At 43.8% G+C, this 22,069-nt stretch overlaps 1 long non-coding RNA gene across 1 annotated transcript in view; it reads right to left on the bottom strand.

Annotated features, from left to right (window-relative positions):
* LOC101748278 overlaps positions 1–22,069 on the bottom strand; it is a 212,718-nt gene that overhangs the window by 106,388 nt on the left and 84,261 nt on the right. The window lies entirely within an intron of this gene.

The raw sequence follows: 22,069 nt of genomic DNA, 5'->3' as shown, positions 1-22,069 counted from the left end.
AGGATTACTGAAATTATCTGTCAACAACAAAGAAGCAACAATACAAAGAGAAGTACATCAGCTGAGCTGCTGACACTTTAGAATATGGAACGGTACTAAGACCTGCACTATGTGAGTCCCCAGGGGCAGCCCTTCTACATTATGACCTACTGCTGGTGGGAGTTATTTCCTGCACTTCTGTGTTCTCTACTATGGGAGAGACCATATCCCAAGCAAGATCATGCTCCTAAGACATTCAAATTAGCATGGCAGAACTCTACCTTGTTTTCTGTATTAATCTCTGTACTGGTCTCACGTGGATCAACACAACAGATTCAGCACCTGCAATGAGTCTAGACTGAGCAAAACTTTTGATAGAGGGAGCAAAGAGGTCACGACACGATGATGCAGTGTGATGGAGTCAAAGCAGCTGGCCAAGTGAAGGTGAAATCTATCTATGAAGTGAGAACACTTCATAGATATTTGGGCATTCATCCTCAGATATTCAATGCATTTTACTAAAATAAAAAACACACAAGAACATATTCCATCAAATTCGCACTGATTTTTACACCACTGGTTTGTGATGTGACAGGCAGGAGGCAGCGAAAGGCAGCTACTGAGCAGTCACAGAAAGTCAGCTGGGATCCAGGGAGACAAGGAGGGCAGTGAGATGACAGCCAACCAATGCAAACAGTACTGAATTCCTTCCTTGTTCACAAATCTTAACAACTTGGTTTCCCTCTCCTCTCAGCACCCTCCCTCTGTCCAGACACCAACAAGTCCTCGCTGATGCCCTGAACTGCTCAGCAAAATGAAAATCAGAGAAACCATTCTCAACATTGGGAATGTTTCAGAGCTTTTTGACTTGGGGAAAAGCTTGGGTGCCTCACAGTATTTTTTCCAACTGTTAAAGCTACGATCTTTATTTATGTGTATGTTATCTTTATGTTTATCAGCAGTTCTTGAAGATCCTAGAGGGAAGTAACAAAGAACATCCTTCCTTATTTCTCCTATCACTTGACCACCACTTTGTGCTCCTCCGTGGTAGTGACACTACCAGCATATTCATCACTGTTTCCATTTGAACATCACTTAAGCAGCCTTGTGAGCAGGCTCAGTACTGAAGTGTTTGGTTTGTAAAAACAGCAAAGGACATCCACGCTGTGGTTAATCAGTGTCTTCCATCGGGGTTTTCAAAATGGAAACTTCCATCACATATTCTGCAAGTCTCATTTTACAAAGCCTGGTTTAGGGTTAAAAATGGAACTGCAGAAATGCTTTATATAAAAGACACAACAAATTGGACCTCAGCACTGTTGTCCGCAAAAAAAAAAAAAATGCTTTATAGGATTTCACACTCGGAGGTCTCTGCATCATTATTACTCTCTTCCCTGCATGTCAGCCAATACAGAATGTATGCCATGGAATTTGTATCTGCTTGCTATATATCCAGCTTTTTAATAGATTTTCTTATGGCAGGAAATCAACTGCCTGCTAAGAGCCAAGAATATAATATCTATCGAATTCCCCTTATGTGCTAACTGAGTCATTAATTACACTGAAGACAGCTATTACATTTGTTCAGCACCAGCTAGTTTTTAACAAACAGCTCACTCCTTTCCAGTAGCTTTGCTCCCTATCAGGCATATCCCAACCCTTCAAGCACCAAACCAGCCAGCAGAGGCCCCAGCAGAGAGCTGTATCTGTGGAGAGAACATTTGCTCCCTTGTCATCAAACTGAAAGATTTGCAAAATAGGCTTTTCTCTTTAGAGACAGAAAAATAATTTCCATTTCCATTTCTTTTTTTTTTTTAGAGGTTAAAAGGGTTGTTAAAATAAAGGGGCTCATTTTTCACTTCCATTGTGTGCTCATGCAAGTTCTTCTGGCTGAGGTGATGTTCGATTCAGTGCCCAGTCCCCACAGTTGGGTGGGTGGGAGTCGGTATGGAAATAGCTGCAAGCTTTTCAAGGGGAATCAGTCAAGCAGACTCTTATACCATTACTTATACCATTATATACATTGCAGATTGGGTGTTTTTGTTTATCTAGATGATGTCATCAGCTCTCCACTCTGCTCCAGTATCCCAAACAGCTGACCCAACTGGGTTTTCTACATTTTGAAGACTTACAATGCAAGCACTGAAGACTTCAAAAGCTTTCCAATACTCCTGAAGCCCTCACAGTATCTGAAACACAGCTAAAATTCCTGAAACATTAGTAAGACTTCGCTACATTCATATCCTCAATGAATGAATCACAACACAGTTTGTTTATGGAGTGAACCAGTGAAAAGGAAGAGCCTCACATTCAATAAGGTCAGAAGAACTCCCCCAAAGCAACGTGTGAGAGCAGTGACAGAAAAAATTATGCCAGTCCTCACCCTAAGGCCACGTCCCCAACCACACCGGTTGTTTTCTCTTCTTACAGGGTGCTGCATTTTGCTTTAAAAAATATATATATATATTTCTCCAGACATAGAATCATAGAACCGCAAGGTTGGAAAGGACCTACAAGATCATCTAGTCCAACTGTCCTCCATTACCACTGCTCCCACAAGCCACTAACCCAGATCTCGTAGCTCCTCATCCAGACACCTCCTGAACACTGCCAGGGACGGCGACTCCACCACCCCCCCGGGCAGCCATTCCAGTGCCTGACCACTCCCTGAGAGAAAAAGTTTTTCCTTATGTCCAACCTAAACCTCCTCTGGTACAACTTGTGGCCATTTCCTCGGGTCCTGTTTGTTGCCTGGGAGAAGAGGCCAAACCCCCTCCTCACCACAACCTCCCTTCAGGTAGTTACAGAGCGCAACGAGGTCTCCCCTCAGCCTCCTCTTCTCCACACTGAACAATCCCAGCTCCCTCAGCTGCTCCTCATAAGATTTGTGCTCCAGACCCCTCACCAGTTTCATTGCCCTTCTCTGAACACACTCCAGGGCCTCAACATCTTTCTTGTAGTGAGGGGCACAAAACTGAACACAGTACTAGAGGAGCGGCCTCACCATTGCTGACTACGGGGGGATGATCACCTCCCTGCTCTGCTGGCCACACTATTCCTAATGCAGGCCAGGATGCCGTTGGCCCTCTTGACCACCGGGGCACACTGCTGGCTCGTGTTCAGCCAAGCATCAGCCAACACCCCCAGGTCCCTTTTGTCTACACAGTAAGTCATCTACACTGTAAGTCATCCAGCCACTCAGCCCCAAGCCTACAGAGCTGCATGGGGTTACTGTGGCCAAAGTGCAGGACCCGGCACTTGGCCTTGCTGAACCTCATCCCATGCACCTCAGCCCAGCAATCCAGCTTATCTAGATACAGTTGAAGGGCCTCCCTACCCTCAGGCAGATCAACAACACCTCCCAGCTTGGTGTCATCTGCAGACTTACTGAGGATACACTCAATCCCCTCATCTAGGTCATCAGTAAAGAAAATAAACAAGATGGGCCCCAGTACCGACCCCTGGGGGACACCACATGTGATCTTCTCCATCGTTTCTAAAATTACCAGAATAACTACAGCAACCAAAATGCACGAGAATTAAAATAAATAAGCTTGCATACAGTGAGGCTTAAATTCATTCATTTGCTTACACGTTTTAAGGAGACTCTGGAATCCCCCCCTTTTCATCCCAAATTCCTGGAATACTTGGAAGAAGCAGCGTAGGTCAATTCAGACAGCTAAAGCTGGTATAAAGCCTTGTCATAAAATACACCAGGGGTCCCTATGGAGAAAAGCAAGTGCCTTCTGGATCTCAAGATGCTCAACATCCTGGCCAGCCACAAAGGAGGAGCAGACAGTGGTGAAGAATGTGTTCCTCAGCCACTGGAAGCCCAGCCAAGACACATCAGTCCTTATTTAAATCATCCTCCTCCAAATTATTCCTAACCAAAGGATCAAAAAAAGAGAAGAAAAAAAACCCAAACACAGTCAAAACAGTCAAGGGATCCACTCATAAAAATAATGTTTAAATCAACCGTGGTCCAAACAAAGAAGGAACCGACTGACGCAGAAAAAGCAAAACCTGGCCAAAACCACAGCTTAAAAACTGTACTGAACTTTACTGAGGGTTCACACGGAGCTGAGTAATACCTCCCACCAGCCATAGCCTGAGTCACAAGCTTTCTGCCCAGCTAACTTTACAATAAACACTTGTGCAAAGTCCAGCTCCCATTTTTTCAGGAGCACTGGTAGTAGTGGCTATGCCAGATGCTGCTTTTAGATACCACGTGCTCTGGAGTTTCTTTACAGTGAATTGTCAGAATCCACAACGTCACTACTGCATGATAAAATGCAAAGTGACCTTGCAACATATCTCACTGTAGTGTCTCTTGAGGACTGCTGCATTAACATCTAGAAGAAGATCGTGGCTTTGCTTCTGTAGAACTGGATTCGTTGCTGAGAGTTCTCCTGCTCTTAAAACCCTGGAATGTATTACAAGGGTCAGATTCTGCTCTGCTAAAAGGATGTAAATCAGAGTAATCAATGGTGAATTCATTCTGGATTGACTGCTATTTTTAAAAGTGCTAAAAAGAAAAAAAGCCAAGATCTGTTGTTATTACAGTTAGCTAATCGTAATGATCATTTACCTGGGCGTTATTATTGCTGTGATTTAAAGCAGCTTTGAGTTCTCAAAAACATACCTCTGCTCCCTTCTAGACTAAAAGCCATGACAGGATTTAAAAGACCAGAAGCCCAAAAACATGATTCCGAGTAAAATAAAGAACGGCAGTTCTTGCTACTGTCATACTTGGAAGAAAGAGGATGAAGTGCCAAACACCAGCACACAGACCATTAACGTCAGCAGCTCTCAGCCTCTAAACAGAGAAATGATGACCACTGGTCCCCACGTTCAACTTGTTTTAAATGGTTTTTCCTCTGTCTCTGATCAACACCTTTCCCACCTGAGCTCACCAAGCAGACACACGTGCTGTGCTACAGGGAACAACTCTGAGCTGGCAGCAGGCACTGGGAACACCAGCTTGGCCAAGGTTCCTGCTGAAGCACAACATTGGTGGGGGTAAAGATGTGTAAAAACTGGCACCTCAGGGTATATCCTGAAGTATGGGGAGCTTCTGGAAACAGATCAAACTGCAGAAAGTCCAAGAGAAAAAAAGCTAAGAAAAAAAAAGACCTCACTATCGTAATACTTAGACCCTTCAGAAAACTGATTAAGTTAATCTTCTTTCTCATTGCTTTCTAGAGAAGTCAGCACGGAATCTGGAAAAATTCTGCAGAATTCCAACACATTACAACCCCCCACCTTTATGCAACAGGGACCATGCATTTCTTGTCCTCCTCCAACCATCTGAAATGCTGCAGGCAGAGGCTGTGCTGGTTCCCAACTGCTAGAGAGCACAGAAGTCACTTGGACACTGCTGGACCTCCAGACTTGTCATGGTTCATGCTCTAGGAACATGACAGTTCATCTGTTAAATATTACAGTGAGGTTAGATAGGGCTGAAGCAGTAGCCTAATTCATTTTAGAGTTTCACCTAGTTTCAATTAATACATACAGCAATAAATCTTGTTTTACTCAAAAATATTTTTATTTATTTACACATCTGTACACACCAACACGTGCCCTATGGAAAGCAACAAGGAAAAAATGCAATTAAAGAAAATCATAGAATCCTAAAATATCCCTAGTTGGAAGGGACCCAGAAGGCCCATTGAGTCCAACTCATGGCTCCATAAAGGGCTACCGAAAAATTAAACCCTACGTCTGCATGCATTGTCCAAATGCTTCCTCAGCTCTGGCTGGCTTTGGATGAGATATTTAAGTGCAAACACCATGACTCTTCATTAGAAAAAACACTGACCAGAAGCACATTTACAGAACACGCAGCTGTTCAAACTGCCATGAATATTACCAGTCACTACTCCAGATTCTAGACTACGCTCTGTTCTTCATTACTACAGCAACACAAAGCCTTCACAACTGTCATCATAGAAGGGGAGCAGAGAAAAGCGCTTCTTCATCTCAGTTGTCTTCAGCAAGTCATCATGATCTTCTCCTTCAGCAAGAAGAAAATACGGTGCTGCTCCAGTAAGCCCAAATTCTACTGCCAACACAGGAGAACACCCACTATCACTTAGCAATATGTTGAAGATGATGATGCTCAACTTTGCAGCTCAGCAGTCCCAGCAAATTTCCAGAGAACTGCCTGCACAATGAGACTTAGACCCAAACCGACCCGGTGTCCTGAATTCTGTTTGGTCTCCTCTGCCTCTGGATAGGATAAAATTTGGCCCTGCTTTTTAGCATCATCTGTACTCCCAGTTCTAAGGGAGAAGCAAAAGCAAAACATGCAGTGATATTCTGGATGTAATGAAGACAGGTCACTTTTCCTTTTTGTGCTTCTGTTTTATCCTATAATCTCATGAAAGGATGGCTTTTTTAGAACTCCTATTTTTTTTTAGAGTACAAAACTTCTACCACTGTAAAATGCCATCGCTCAGCATTTCTCACTGTTATTGGGACATTATTTAATGTAACTGAGCCACATCAGAAAAGACTTCTTTGTGACTGAAACAATTACAAAATAAGAAGCAGAAGTAGCAAAATCAACTTAAAGTACTATTTAACAGAACAAAAAATGGTGTAAAGTAAGAAATGACCTAAAATGCCATTATACATCTACAGTTATTGAAAAAAGTGTTACTGAAGGCATTTTCTCCCCCTTGATTTACCATCTTTTCCTCCTCCTGGAGCCTCACTTAAGACACCTGCTTAGTTTTGGAATTCTTCATTGCTGCAGTGCAGCAGGAATTGAGCCAAAGCACGTTTTAATCACAGCCAGATCTGGGCATCGGCAGTGCACAGTCCAAGTACGGCAGCCCATGGCAACAGCTCAAAGATTATTAACTGCTATGCCAAGTTAATCACTGCATATCATAATTACTCCAAAGAAAGAAGCTATGAGTTTGGGTGGGAACAGCCTCCACTTTATGACCTTCATATTTCTAGTAGAATTATCCTTATGGATCTCACACATCAGTTCCATACCGCATTCCTCCATCTCCTCCTGACCTACAGTAGCGCCCTACAATGAAACTCAATCATGAACCGTATCACAGAATCACCAAGGTTGGAAATTGGAAAAGACCTCCAAGATCATCCAGTCCAGCTGCCCACCAGCCACCATTATTTCCCCATGAAACCACATCCCTCAGTACAACATCAGAACGTTTCTTGCACGCCTACAATAACCCATTTGCTGGCACAACCACACAGCCAATCCAAACAGCTCAAATTTTCAAGACTGGAAACTCAATATATTTCAAAATTTTGTGAAGGAAATAAAGTGGAAATCTTTTTTTCTTTTTTCTTTTCACATTAAAATGACACTGAATCATGATCTTTTCTTGGATTACTGGAACCAGTGTCTTTTTATATGGTGCTTTTACTATTTGGCTCCCAGAGCTAGAATAGGCAAGATTGTTGTTAGATCCCCCCAAGACCCAAGTGGTGACTGGTGGAAATGGTTCCCAAAGAACTCTGAGAATGAGATATTCCATTTGCTTGGATTTCAGGACAGCACTGGTGCCTGGATCAGTGGGCACGGGACAGAGCTATATGGCACAGTGCGTGTCCCTGTCACTAGCAGTACTGACTGCTGATGTCAGCACCATACTGTACAAAACAGCAAATACAAAACAGCAGTACAGCAAACTGAGTCCTAAATGGAAGTGTGATGAGTGGAACTGGAATCATATTATCAGAGGATAAGTTTCTAGTATAAGAGGGCAGAGCACTCAGAGATTAGAAAAATCCCTGTAAAATAAATGCACAAAGCTCTATGACTTAAGTAACACAGTGCATGAATACTGCCAATGGCGATCGCTACAAAAAAACATTCAAAGCAAACATCTTGCAGAGGGAGACAACTGCCTTTTCCTTACCAGCCATACTGGGGATTTTAGTCTTGTTTTACTTAGGCATTCTGCAAACTGCCAAAATCAGCAATACACACGTCAATAGCAAGACAGAAGAAACAAGCCAAACTTCAGATGCTTTTCATAAATCCAATCAGCAAATGCCCCTTTCCTGGCATGGTGTCCTCCAGGTTGCTTTAATTAAAAAAAAACATCAAAGTAGGTGGCTCTAATTATCACAATGGCCTGACTGAAATTCTTCATACAGATACTCAGGCAAGTGGTGGTTACCTAAGCATCCCAACCCATCCTCATGCTGAACAGCACCTTCATGACTGGATGCATGAAACCTACACCCATAGCAAAACTGAAGAATTGCAATGTGTGTGTGAGTGAAGCTGTTCCCCAACACGTATTTGCCTGCAGGTGCTGGGGGCCAGCAGCTGGTACTGGCATATGGGGTATACATAGTACATTACGTGGCATGTAGTGCTGCGTGTGATGAACCTGTAATAGTCTCCTACAGAATACATATCACTTACAAGCATGTTTATATAATATACATATGCAAGTACATGCAATGCTATGTAATACTATATTGATATCTCAATATACATTACTCCATGATTATAGCTCACAATATATCATTATACACATTATCTTATAGTAGCTATATATTATGATATAATTGGTATAAATTAATATTAATAATAACAGCTGTAATTATAATATATATTAATATGTTAATAGATAATAAAAAAAACAGCAGGTAAACCAACACAGGTGTGTTACTATTCCTGGTAAGTGCAGCATTTAGTGGTATAGTATCTGATGGAAATAACACAGCAGGAGGGGCAGGGTGCAGGCATTTGGCTTTGTTTCTTTGAGCACAGAAAGTGCTCAAAACACCAACATTCTCTGCAGCTTAATGGCCCTAATTACCTGCGTTCCATTCTGCCCTCCATATCCTCCATTTGTATTGCAGCTTCACAGTCCCTCTGGCAGCCCAGCAACCACTGCTCTCTATGTATTTTAGAGCTGTATTCTCTCACAATTAACTTTAACAGCTTCTCACTCATCCACATTGTTTTTAAAGTTTTATGTATAGTTTTAAGTAAAGATATATTCACCCCCTGAGCCAGCTCCAGCACTTCTTCAAAGCTCAGCCAATTTTCCTTCATAGGCCACTTTCTGAGAAATAGTGCCAGTCTGCTCCACTTACTGCTCTCCTCATTTTATCTAATTGGAAGGATTTAAAGTTTAATTTATCTGGTTTTATATCAAACCTCCTACTGTACCTGAAACATCAAACAGCAATCTTTCTCTGCCTTGGATAGATTACACAGCACCCTTCCCATGTAATATATACACACATCACCTTCCTTATCAATATCTATTCCTTCCAAGATGACAGATGTAGAAAATCTTGGCTGCAAAGCAAGCAGTCCAAAGCTGGCAACCTCTTTACATCTCTATTCTATATGCTTTTAATTTATCAGTTGTAAGACAGATGACAAATTAAGTCCCATTAAAAAATCACCACTGCAAATATGTCTCTAAACTCCCCCTAAGCCTCTCATTTTGACAATGAAATGTCCAGAAGGCAACACGCTGCTATCAGTCAGCTCTAACTGCTGATTCCCACCACCCTCCAGCCTGCAGAACTGGCTGACCACCGGTCTTCCCCATAGCACAGCCCCCAGGCTCTTCTTCCCTCCTCCAGCCAGTGCTGCACCGGGACACGTGGAGCCAGAAAGGAGAGCAGTCCTGTTGGCAGGGCAGGCAGAAGGTGTCAGGACCACGGTACTGTGAGCACAGCCCTTGCAGCACATCTCAGCACTGAGTGGCAGATGTTTGCACAAGGGAGTTACTGGGCTGCATACAAGCAGGTGGCTTGTTTTGGCACATCCAGCAGTCAGCACTGAAGTCTGCAACTCTTGCAGCAGGGAAAAGGCCTCATCTTGGGGAAGAAAAGTAAAGGGAACTGCAAAGATGTTTTCATTTCAGCTTGCACCCAGCAGCAGCAGGAGATAAAAACTGCTCTGCAACATGAGCAGCACGAATGGGGCTCTGCAAGCTCTGCTATGGACAGAGAGCAGAGGTGCTATTTGCTCTGCTCTGCTTTTCTGGTGCTCCACTTGGGCTAGGTTCAAAAGCTCTCTCATCATCAGAATAGCAGGATAGATCATTCTGATCATGCCAAACACTGCTTTTCTTTTTAGTACAATGATCCACAGAGGAGAGAGGCTGTAGGGTGGAGAGAGCAGTGGAGACAGTGGGGATGCTGGCCCCACAGAAACTCCCCTGCCATCCATACCTCAGATAAGGCACATCAATACACACACCACCTACCTGCACCAGGATTCTGCAGCACAGGCAAACCTTAATGCACACTGAAACTGAACTGAAATGCTGTAGAGTGAGATGTTGTGTTCATCTATCACTTAGCATGCCTGCTGGGGCTGGCTGAGACCTCTGCTGCCTGCTGTCACCACAGCTACATGCCATCTCCCTTCTGCAGGATTGCTGCCAATCTGCTCTGCAGAGGGGCCCAGGGAAGGCTCCCAAAAGGCAGTGCCATGCAAGCAGAGAGGCTGATATTTACTCCTTCTTCTTATTGTACCTAGGGGATATGCTTGCAGCCAAAACAGTTTCGTAACAGAACTGAATACACAAACCAGCTCAGTATCTAAGCAGCCAGAAGAGTTCAGTAAATAAATTATCTATGCTTACCAACGACATGCAGAGTTCTCCAACTTGTAAAATGAAGTAACTCCTAAGACTGGAGCTCAGGATAAATAAAAAAAACAAACCATCAAATTCTGCACAACCTGTCTCTAAGACCAGGACGTTCTGGATCTATCTGCAGTACAGGGAAAAGATCCAGGACACGCTTCTGCTCCCGTGGGAGGATGTGGGACCCCGCAACACTGTCCAGAACCGCACCAGTGTAGGTGGTACTCTCCAGCTTTGCCATGGTCATGCATAATGCCAGACTGAAAGGCAGGGATGGCAGCTGGAGGGGGAGGCACTGCAGGGGCTGGAGGGAGAAGTATTCTGCAAGAGCACATCACTTCTTCCCTGACCTCAGGCCATAAACCTCTGAGCCTGTGCTTAGAAGTGCTGCAGCCTCACCAATGATTGACTGGGCAGGCTGAGCCAGTCAAGTATGCTTTTCTTGTATACTTGCCCAAAACCTGGGGGTCATCTATTGAATGTTTGACTCAAAAATAGCTAGAAAATATTAAATAGTGCTACTTTACAGAAAAACGAAGACGACTGCTGCCTAACTAAATTCCTGTCCGACGCTGTACCCAAAGCACAGTGTCCATACACAAACTACGTTTCAAAGAAACTAGGAGGCAATTCTGCCAGTACCAGTGGGGGATGAGCATGTTTGGCAGTTTGGGGAGGTTTTCCCACTATTACTGAGGAACTGCCCCTAAAGACATGGCTTTATTCCCCAATTCATGGAATACAATTTTTTCCCCAAGTCATGAAACGGAAGAAAAACCTCATTAAGTATTTCAGCTATCCTTTGCGCAACCAACTTCACCTAGAAGCCCTGCGGATTCACTCTGTGCAATAGGAAACTATTAAGCACTGTTTAAAAAAAAAGGAGGATTAAGCAGAAAAGCTTAGTAAAAGGTCAGCAGATGCACATTACTCAGAAAAGTGAAAGACTTACCCTATCGTGTTTGCACTCAACTATCAGAGTGACCATATAATCAGCTTCCACCATATACTACCTGCGTACAGGATGAGGCTCGAACTTTTAATTTGCAGATAAAATGTGTTTCCATGTGTCTGCATTATCAAATCCTGCATCCTCAGGGTATTATTTAGACTAAAAGTAACTTGTTGATAGCATAATTCTACTCACTGAATTACATCCTTTTGATCAATTAGTCATACGTTTCTTGCTTTCCTCTCAGCTATTTCCCACCACTCTCTCCATACTGTGCCCATGAAGATGTGCATCTTCACAAAGGCAGCAACAGCTATTAAGTTATACTTCCTATCTGATCTGAAGAGGTGCCACATGCTTTATCAGCTTTCCAGAACCCCACCCGCCCCAACACTGCACTGCGCACTGACATGGATAGGTGAAGGTAACGAGGAGTGCCCTTGCAGGGGGATGAGCCCTTCAAACAACACATTTGTTGCCTATTTTTTTCCCTCTGGGCTCAGTTAACAGGAGACAAGAGATCCATAGCCTGCCCCTGGGGAAGGACATTGCCAGACACTGTCTCCAGTACAGAGAGAGTAACATTTCTGGCTTGAGACCACTGTGTGCCTTCTGTCCCATAACCTAATTTCATTTGCCCACAGAAGCTCTCTGAGCAGCAAGCACAACACTTCAGGGAAACACATGTCTTTTCATCCTCTCAGGATGTGCTAGCCCATAAAATCATCCCCTACACTTGTGCTGGGCCCATAAAAATCACTTCAACAATGTGTTATTCTTAATTGCTTCAGGCAAGCTAGCCAGGACTGCTGGAGACTCAGCACCGATTGTCTATAAAACCAGAAGAGATAGGGAAGAATTTCCTACACTTTCCAGTAGCACCTACCATTGTGAGGAGCAGTGCTGACGGGCTGTGAAGCTGTCACAGGCAGCCCTCCTTGGCTGCAGGACAGGACACACCACATGGCATTGAAGGAGAACCACTTACCAGGGCAGACAAGGAAACGTTCCTTCCCTGGAAAGACAAGATACTATCAAACTTTTCCTTTTATTTTCTGTTCTTACAATTGTAGCTCCAATACCAGCATCTATAAAATCAACATAATTATGATTTCAAATGTTTCACCCGTATATCCAAGTTATCTCTTTGCCTTCGTACAGCACGTGGGTTTTCTTTCTTACATCATTAGCACCAACATGTTTGCATAGCAATACTGCTCTGACCCCAGCCATTCAAGTTATCACAGTTAATATAAGCCGCTGAAAAAATGAGCTCTGCTGATGGCTGGCATTCGGTGACTGCAGGTGCTTTCATCCAAAGCTAAGTACAAGGGGATGCAATGGCTTTTCCGATGTAGGAGCTGTCAGTAAGCCCTGAGTCCAGTACATGGCCATGGAGACACCTAAGGGACCTTCTCCACGTGTATAAATACCTGATGGGGCAGAGGAGGAGTAAAAAAAACACCCCTCTCAGGGGTGCCCAGTGACAGTAAGGGAGGCAACGAGCACACACTGAAACAAGGAAGGTCATTTGAAGATTACATCACTGCCAGTAATACATTGAGAAAGAAATTTAATTTTCTCACTATGGAAAGCCTTTCCTCAGACAATATCAAAGTCCAGAATAGACTCTGGAAAGCAAGAAAATCATCTTAGCCATAAAAGCACCATTTGGTTAAAGAAGCAAATATACGCCTTATTAAGAATTTAAATAAGGTAAACCCTACCTGAGCTTAAAAATACTTGCACGGAGAAATAGATCTGAAGGCATTCTTTGTGCAGTAACCCATAACAGGAGCAAGGCAGTCGTTAAAGTCAGGCAGGTGGTGTTTCTTTAACACATCCCTTCAGATATCCCTGTGACACACAGCCAGAGCACGACTGCCTGCAGCCGCTCAGCAAGGGCCGCTGCTGCATGCTGCCTAAAAGCCACGGCTCACGCCTGCAGCAGACTTCCTGGAGAACCACTGGACTTTTGCAATGTGTTAGAGAAGCAGACAAAAATGTTACAACGTGTGACAGGGTTACTGAGGTGTGATGTCCATTAGAAGCCACTTAGCTTTATGACACAATATGATTTGGCACCAGTATGCGAGGATATGCTGTAAAAGCCAGTACGAATTACATTATGATGTGAAGAGGGACTCATTAAATTAGGAATAGGATCTCTCAGAGAAGCCAATAAGCATCAGACGGAGCTGTGGAAAGAGTTCATTACATTAGAATATAAAAAGGTGGGCTGTTACATTTTGATTTGTTAAAAAAGCCAAAAGGCATCACATGAAAAGGGCCTATCATCATGTTACAACGTGCAATAAAAGCCAATATAAATCGCATTATGATTTTAATAGGGTAGTCATTGAGTTACAACACATAATTGAAGCCAGTAGGCCTTATGTAAGGCTGCGAAGCGGGGTTTGTTATCTTCATAAAAACACACACAAACCCCAAGACTGCACATGACAACATGGAATGGGGCTTCTCCAGACTGACACGAGAAGAGTTTTCCCATGCTCATACCGCGTTATACAATGGAGGCCAATAGAAAAGCGAACGATGGTGTGTGGAAAGGGACACTTCCTAACCATAGGCAATAGCAAGGAAATAAAAATTTCAGCTAAATGGGACAGGATGGACGTAAGATTAGCAGCACCACAAAATCAGGCCTGGTAGTACAACGAGGAATGGGATTCACTCAGGCTGCTTGGCCACATGAAGCCAGCATGCAGCACAGCGCGAGGCAGCTGAAGCTGCAGTGCTGCTTCATTTTCAGGAGGTATGACCAGAGCAGAATGTGAAGATACCTGTACAAGGACTGGGTCTGTTCCCCAGAGCAAAAGGAAACAAAACACTGCAATAACCAGCAGAGAAACTGTGCTCATTCCTGGTGCAGGTATGAATGCTGGCAGTGGCATTATTTTAGCAATGACACTCCAAATTGACCTGATGATAGAAGCACAGCCAAATCATTGCGACTTGCTACCAACGGTCAGCACTGGCACTCACTGCAAAGGCTTAACTCAACTCAGAGTTGAAAATCCTCCTTCCTATGTGCACATGCATGTTCTCAATGAGAGCAGGGCACAGCTGTGGGCAGCATGCAGCCCCAGGAACCGGGCTGCTGAAGGCAGGGAGGGAGAGGGGCTGTGCCCAGCCTGGCTGCCCACAGAGGGCAGCTTCGGTACCTGCTGCAGGGAGTGAGCAGGGAGGAGCCGGGCAATCATTTAAATCAATTAGCAAGCTACGTTTCCATTTAGACATGTAGCTATGTCAGGAGCTTTCCAAGAGTCTGTTTCTTCTCATGGACTTTTTCCCCCAGCATGTTTTTAATTACGGCCAACGCTAATTTTAACGAGTTGTCTGCCTTCAGTTCTGCGTGACTATAATGTTCTCCAGCTGATTTTAAAAACTCAGAAGGTTTTAACTTCTCGGGCTGCACGTTCAATGAAAACAGCCGCCCGCTGCACGGCTTGGCAGCTGGCCGTGCTCCCTCCGGGCAGCCCTGAGCTGGGCCCCGGGCAGCCCTGCCGTGCTGCCACTCACCGAGCTGCACCCTCCTCTGGCTGCGCTCCCTCGGGGTCATGCAGCTTTGTTATACTTTCAAGTAACAGGAAGCATTAAGAGACCGTCAAGGAAATGTGATGATCATCTAGGTAACCTCCTGCATAACAAAGCACGCAAAGCATCACGTATGATTCTTGCTTCAGGGCAAATCTTTTTTGTTCAGGTAAGATACAGTTATAGGGAAAGGTTCAGTCTTGATATGGAGCAATCCAAATTACTGTTAAAAGACTTAGCAACTTTCCAGCAAACTTTTCTTCCAAGAACAGGGGATAGTGCCTACTGGGGGACTGATTCTGTTCAGAAAAGGAGAGAAGATTGAAAGCCGATGCCCAGAGCCTTCTGCGGGCATCAAGGTGGGCAACGCAGCAGGGGATGCTGGTCAACGCTGAGACCATCAGCACAGAGTGCATCCCTGAAACGTTCCCCACATACCTGGCTTCTGGCCCATCTTGATCTCAGGCTCTTATTACAGTTCAAGAGCATTCAGAACTCGAATTCTGTAACAATGACTCTGCCGTTATCAGCAGGACAGGCTTTTCCACTTCTAAAATACGTACAGCACGTGAAATATCCCACTGGTTTTGCCTGGTCGTACCCACAGATGCAAATCATCACTTCTCTTACTTTTTCGTGTTTATATCACTGAAGAAGCCTGAAAGGAAAAACATGTTCACCTGTTCCATGGAGAATTCAGAAGGCCCAAGCTCCTGTGTCACTGCAAAGAACCACGTTCTGCTGTTCTCTGAACCCATGCACCTGCTCTGAAACTGTATTTGTCTTCACTTATTTTCATAACACTTGTGCTATCCACCTGGATTCTTTTCTTTTCCCTCTCCACATCATAAAGTATTTATTTATTAATTTCTTTTTAAGAGCAAATGCATTTTTCAGACTTCCCACCTCTTTGGGAGTTTCACAGTTTGCTTCAGCAGTTTGGAAAACCCTCTCATTTCGACAAATACTTACGTTCCTGCAATGCAGCAGAATGATGCTCAACCTTTACTGTATCCATCAATAAAATTACACATACAAAACCACTGTAACACAGGAAAAACATATCAAGTTGTGATGAAACGGGGCTGCAGGCTGAACAGAGTCCAGCTATCTCTGCACTGAACTAATTGCTGAAGTTTGGTATCACCCAGAGAGAAACGAAGCATCATTGCCATGTGTATTGGCCCCTAGTCTTGAGGTCAACCCTGCCCCAGTAATAAAGAACAACAACAAGGTTTGTATTATTATATCCGAATGCAGAGGGCCCCTTTCTCAGACCCACACTGTATCTCCCATGAACCTGCTTTATCTTGCTTTAGTCAATACTGCATTTCTCTCCAGACATCCAGATACTTCTTTCCAGATATATTTGTACCACACTTCACTCTTGTATTTTTCTCTTCCAGACTAAAGGTTAATTCACAACATAACAAAGTCCTACAGCTCAAGAATATTCCCAAAGCATGCCATACACCACAAGTAAACGTACTAACATCTTATACTCTATGTCCATACATCACAAAGAGCATTAAATACAAAAAAAACAAGACTTTCAAACCCATTATAGCTATTTGAGAGCAAAACCAAATAGCAAACGAAGCAAAGCAGCTGGATAGGGCCTTTCTGACTCGCTCACTGCTCCAAAGTGACAGCAAACCCCCCAAATAACTTGCACAGCATTCCTCTTGTTCACCATCTGAAAGAGAACTCCTCCTCATTAGCACACAGGTAATCAAGTCCCTCAAGATGACTCTTAGTAACACTTCAAGCACAGGTGTGAGCCCATCCTCAGTGGGCCACAACACCTTGGCAGAATAAGCTGCTTAAGTTTAGAAACAGAAGCCCAGCCAGAGCCCCAGTGGTAGTTCTACACAGCTGCACAGAGATTACAAAGGGAGGAAAAAGGCATCTGTATCAAAGCCCTCTCAGTGGAAATCCCACTGGATCCAATCAGCTGAACCTGCCCCTACATGGGCAGGCAACACACATCCACACAGCTATGCAGCAGGGCCCCATGGCACGGCCCTTGTGCCATCGCTGTCTTAGACATCACAGGGGGAAGCATCTAACACTGCAAACTGATGTCTGATTCATGGGCTTGTCATTATTCATGGCTATAAAATATTAGAATGCTCTAAATAAGTAAAAACATTTTTGCAGCTGCTGCAAATGTTTCATTCCTAGATGTAAGCCTGGCCAAGAGCACAGGGATCTGCATAAGTGCCAAATTCACAGTGAAGTAATTAGTACTTTGAAAAATATATAGACCTAATGTGGTACGCTTAGGGTTTAGCCAGTGTTTGGACACGGCCAATGCTGATAACTGGCCACAAATGCAAACGTTGCCCAGGCTGCTCTCCCCCAGACAGGTAACTTTATCCCTTATCCCAAAGGTGTGGAAGAGCAAGGATGAAGTGTTACAGAATTGGAACGACGTCCCGGGTTACAGATGTGTAAAACAGCTGGGCAAATGATGTCATTAAAAATACTTTGCCACCTCTGCTACTTGCTCTTGTTATTAAAAGCAGACATTAACTTTCTTTACCTAATCGCACTGTGTAAACCTGTTGTGTCAAGTCCTCAGCATGCTCTGTTCCTAATTAGCAGAGACAACCCACAGCTGCTTCCCATAAACTTCTCCGAGTGGCTTTGAACTTGCCATGCTGCAATGCAGATGTATTTTGCTTCTGAAATGCACATTTTTATCTGGTTAGGAGGCTTCATCCATGCATGCTCTATTCCAAACCCAAGGCCATGGAGCATGCATGGACCATAATTCAACATGAGATAGAAATAAAGCCACAATGCTTTTTGTCCATCTTTCCATTGCAGACAGGCAGAACTTCAACTCATATCAACCAAGTAGCTACCCAGCTGCTTGAACTCAACAGGAAGGTCCAAATTCCCCTAAAAACAAATGAGAAGATCACTGTGGCTTTTTGGTCCCAAAATGCAGTTTCTATTAATAAAGAGGAAACAGTATGTGCTTCAGAAGATATGGCCCTTAAGAATTATTATTAGTGTTGTAGGTTCTGATGGCACCACCCTTCCAGTAGAGCAAATTTAAGTGTATCTGGGATCCTCCCAGCTAAGCTTTCACATGTGCTGCACTACTGACAGACAAAGGCTTCAGATGAACCCGGCGTCCCCATGCCCTGCTCTAACTGCAATCACCACCCGGGCACCTGTTGAGTGTCACACAGTTAAAATCAGGATGGCATTGAGAATCAAGTTCTATCCCAACGATGCATGCATTTTCCCTCATTTTCGTTTTATTATGATAGGATCCTGATCTGCCAGCATTATTGATACTGTTTGCTTGCTGTTTCCCGGTGTCCCCTCAGTGCCAGCACAGCCCAGCAGGGAGAGCTGTGTCTGCAGCCACATAGAGTGTTTTCTTTCCAAGAAGAGCACAGCTCTCCTGGATCGTAGGAAGAAAAAAACCTGACTATGTATTAGTAAACATGGATAAAAGCAGATTATTTGATAATCCTATTGAATTGCAATAGGTTTTAAATGACTCCAGCTGACAGCATTACAGCTGTTTTTCTCAGCTGTGCAGCAGGACATCACACCAGGCAACTTGGCGGTGCCTCTTTACAATGACTGGCAGTGCACCCCAAAACATGCATCCTGAAAAAGCAACCGGCCAGCCTGCAATGAGGATACCAAAGAATAAGCCAGCACAGTCAGCAGCAGAACAAGCAGGCATATTCCCTCTGCTTTAAAGTTAGAGAGATGTTCAAAATTCCACCTGGATTCAAGAGCTTATGGCTTCTCACAGAGCCTTGTAGCAGCCTAAGGTCACATCTGCTGCTGCCGTATCTCCACATACGCTGAAAGATAATTTAGTTCCCACTAAGATCTAAACAAATGGTACCTTTTTTCCCCGCACAGGAAAGCCCACCAGTTATTGATGACTGCAGTGAGAAGCACTTCATAGTTATCATGGAGTTCTGACTACACCTATTAATAACATGGATTTCTGAGGGTCATCAGGGCACAGCAAGCAACTGCTCTGCCCCTGCTTTTTGTAAGTATGCCAGCAACAGACAGCTCTGCTTCAGCCCTTCCGTGGCATGGACCTCTGAGATGTAAATACACTTGCAGCAAACATGCTTAGTGATCGAGGCACCAATCTTCCTAAGTACTCTTATTAAGCTGTTACTACTCTGAAGTAAACACACTGAAGAAGCTAAACATGCTGGCACAATTTGATTTTTATACTTCATAACAGCTTATTCTTAGTTTGCCCTTTTTCCAGCCCCAGAAAGCCTCTGTGGCCTTCTGCAGGTATTCATTTGTTTTATTCCTGAGGAACAAAAAATATCAAAGCAGAGGATAATAACGTAAGAATAATGAAATAATTCATTTCTCTGGGAGAAGTTTCACACATGGAGCTCATTCTCCTATAATGCTATTGCAAAGGGATGCTCCTCTTTCTATCATATACAAGCTGAAAACAGTAATATTACCAAAAGCGTGAATGGCCTTTTTGCAAGCAGACTTCTTGTAGTTTGCTTTGTGTTTTGTTTGGTTATTTTTAATCCTTCAGAGGGCCCAGCAAAAGGTGTAAAATGCTTCCTAATAGATCACCCCTAGAGGCAATGAAAATGCTTTCAGCACAAGAGCTGAAGGTTTTTATTATTCCTGGTAGAGTCACTATTAAAATGGAAAAAAGGTGATAAAGTTCCTTACTAGGAAAGTCTTCACAGTTAGAAAATGCAGAGCTCTCAGCAGAGGGCACGGCTGCCTAGAGAGAAGAAAAGCAGGGATAATTCCGGGCCCATCATAGCTGCTTGGCTACACAACCAGAACGTTTGCTGATTCAACTTAGCAAGTTCATTTTATCCTGAAAATAGCTCCTCTCCGGAAGGAGAGATTCTCTACCACATACACTTGAAGGGACAAGTTATCCTGATAGACGTTCTCTTGTCACATTTCATAATGCACAATTCTTTTGTTTTGCTATATTATACCTTTTGCAAAGCAATCAGAATGTGCTATCCGTACCATATTCGTTTTTCACTGCCCAAATACTGCTTTGTTCACTCAACTCACAAAAGACACAGTGGCATAAAACACAGATAAAACAATTTCTTACTCCTTTTCTTCACATACCTCAAGCACCGAAACTCTCAAAACACCACGGGCCATGTGCTATGACTGACAACCAGATGCTAGGGTTACAAGCAAAATAAAACTAAAACAAAGAAAAGCTCTGTGTCCACCACAACAACCAGCTTGTACTGTTGCGTTTTTTTCTTCTATGGACTCACCAGGGAAGTCTGTTCACAATCCTTATTTGATGCTCTGGTTTTACAGCCCTTTCTATTCCTCAGTCCAGCCATATGTCTTGAGTTACTCAACTTCTATCTCTGCAAGGTGTGAGAAGGCACAGGAGCACCGCAGCCCGGTGATTTAACAGCACACCTCTTCTCCATCCCAGGGCCACGGGGTCTGTCCTGAAGATAACCCACAGATCTCTACCCGCACCAGCTATGACTCACTTGCCAGGAGCAGTTCAGAGGATAGGTTTGTTTAGATTAATGCTATCATTGCTGGTAGTTAAAAAAAAAAAAAGAAAAAAAAAGAAACACTTTTGGCCATAAACTAATTTGACAGGAAGAAGGCATTAACATTCTTGTCTTTAAGACCACCCTGGGTCTGTAAAACTGACACAAGCAATTTGGCTAAAACTCACTCAAAAGAATATGTGAGCCAAAACTCAAACTACTCCACAAATGTACACTTCAGCATGGCTTTTGAGGCCTTTCTTCTCAATAATAGATCATTAATATTGACGGTTTATAGCAACACGTGTCCTCTTTGGATGCAACAACAGAGTGACCAGATTTGGCAAATTAGGGAAGCACTGCTGAGGAGCAAAGTGAAGGGGGAAAACCCCCTCCTTACCTCTCCCAGCTTTATGGAAGCAGCAGTGGATAGGCTAAGGCTGATGGACAATGGAAAAGGCAGCTTGCCTTTAAGTGACACTTGGAGTGGATGATGGATAAAGACACTTCTAGAACAGCCTCATGACTGGCCTTGCTTTTTCCTTTTCCATTCACTCTTTTCAGGAATAAGACTCGTGCTTGCATTTTGAGGCTGCCTGGGCAGCAGAGACCTTCAGCTATGGGGAAATATGTTCTTAGGGTTGGGAGGGCAGAGCTGTGAAGAACCAAATACGGGAACCTCCCCAGTGATGGCACAGCTCAGAAGGCTGCAATTCGCCCATACACAAGCAGCGAGGGAAAGTCTTCTAGTCTGATCTGGATAACCTCTGAAACATTCAGATGCTTTTCCAAGTCCCTTTGGCTTGGAAACCAGGCTGGCAAGCTCCCCAGCAGTCTGATTTTTACTTTATTTCTTTTTCTTTTTGGCTGGTTTTCTAGTGCTTCCTGTTTTTGGCTGGGATGGAAATACCACAAGAATGGTCTTCCTTGAGTATTCCAGAACTTTCGCTTCCAGTCCCACCTCAAGCTAGGGTGTGCCAAAGCATGCGGAAAAAGACAGAATAGGAAGCGCTGCCTGGTGGCATGGCAGCCTGGAGCTCCTCGCTGTGCATGCTGGCTGCAGGGCTCAGTCACTGTGAGAGCAGCAAGCTACCCCTCTGGCAGCAAAATGCCCTTTAACCAGAAGATCCATAGAGCTGTGTCACATGGCTATGCATTTTTAATGTTCCCATTTTAAGGTCTCTGAGTTCCTCTACAAACAACACAGCTGGGGTTGGTTTTCATCTCTAAAGGGCTTTATTTTTCCCCCTTCTCTTCCTTTAGTTGAAAGTCCCTCTATAAGGCTCAAGATACAGACAGCATGTTCTGCAGGAATAAATAACACAGAGCTCAGCAGTGCTTACCCCCAGAACCAACACAATTTAATGCAGCCATTAACAAATCTCTGATAGGACTGAATTCACTTTAATGAGCATACACTTCTTGATCCAGGGGCAAGATCTAGACAGCCA

Source organism: Gallus gallus, chromosome 13 (genome assembly GCF_016699485.2).
Source record: "Gallus gallus isolate bGalGal1 chromosome 13, bGalGal1.mat.broiler.GRCg7b, whole genome shotgun sequence".
NCBI classification, from domain to species: domain Eukaryota; kingdom Metazoa; phylum Chordata; class Aves; order Galliformes; family Phasianidae; genus Gallus; species Gallus gallus.
This window is presented reverse-complemented; position numbering and strand designations above follow the sequence as displayed.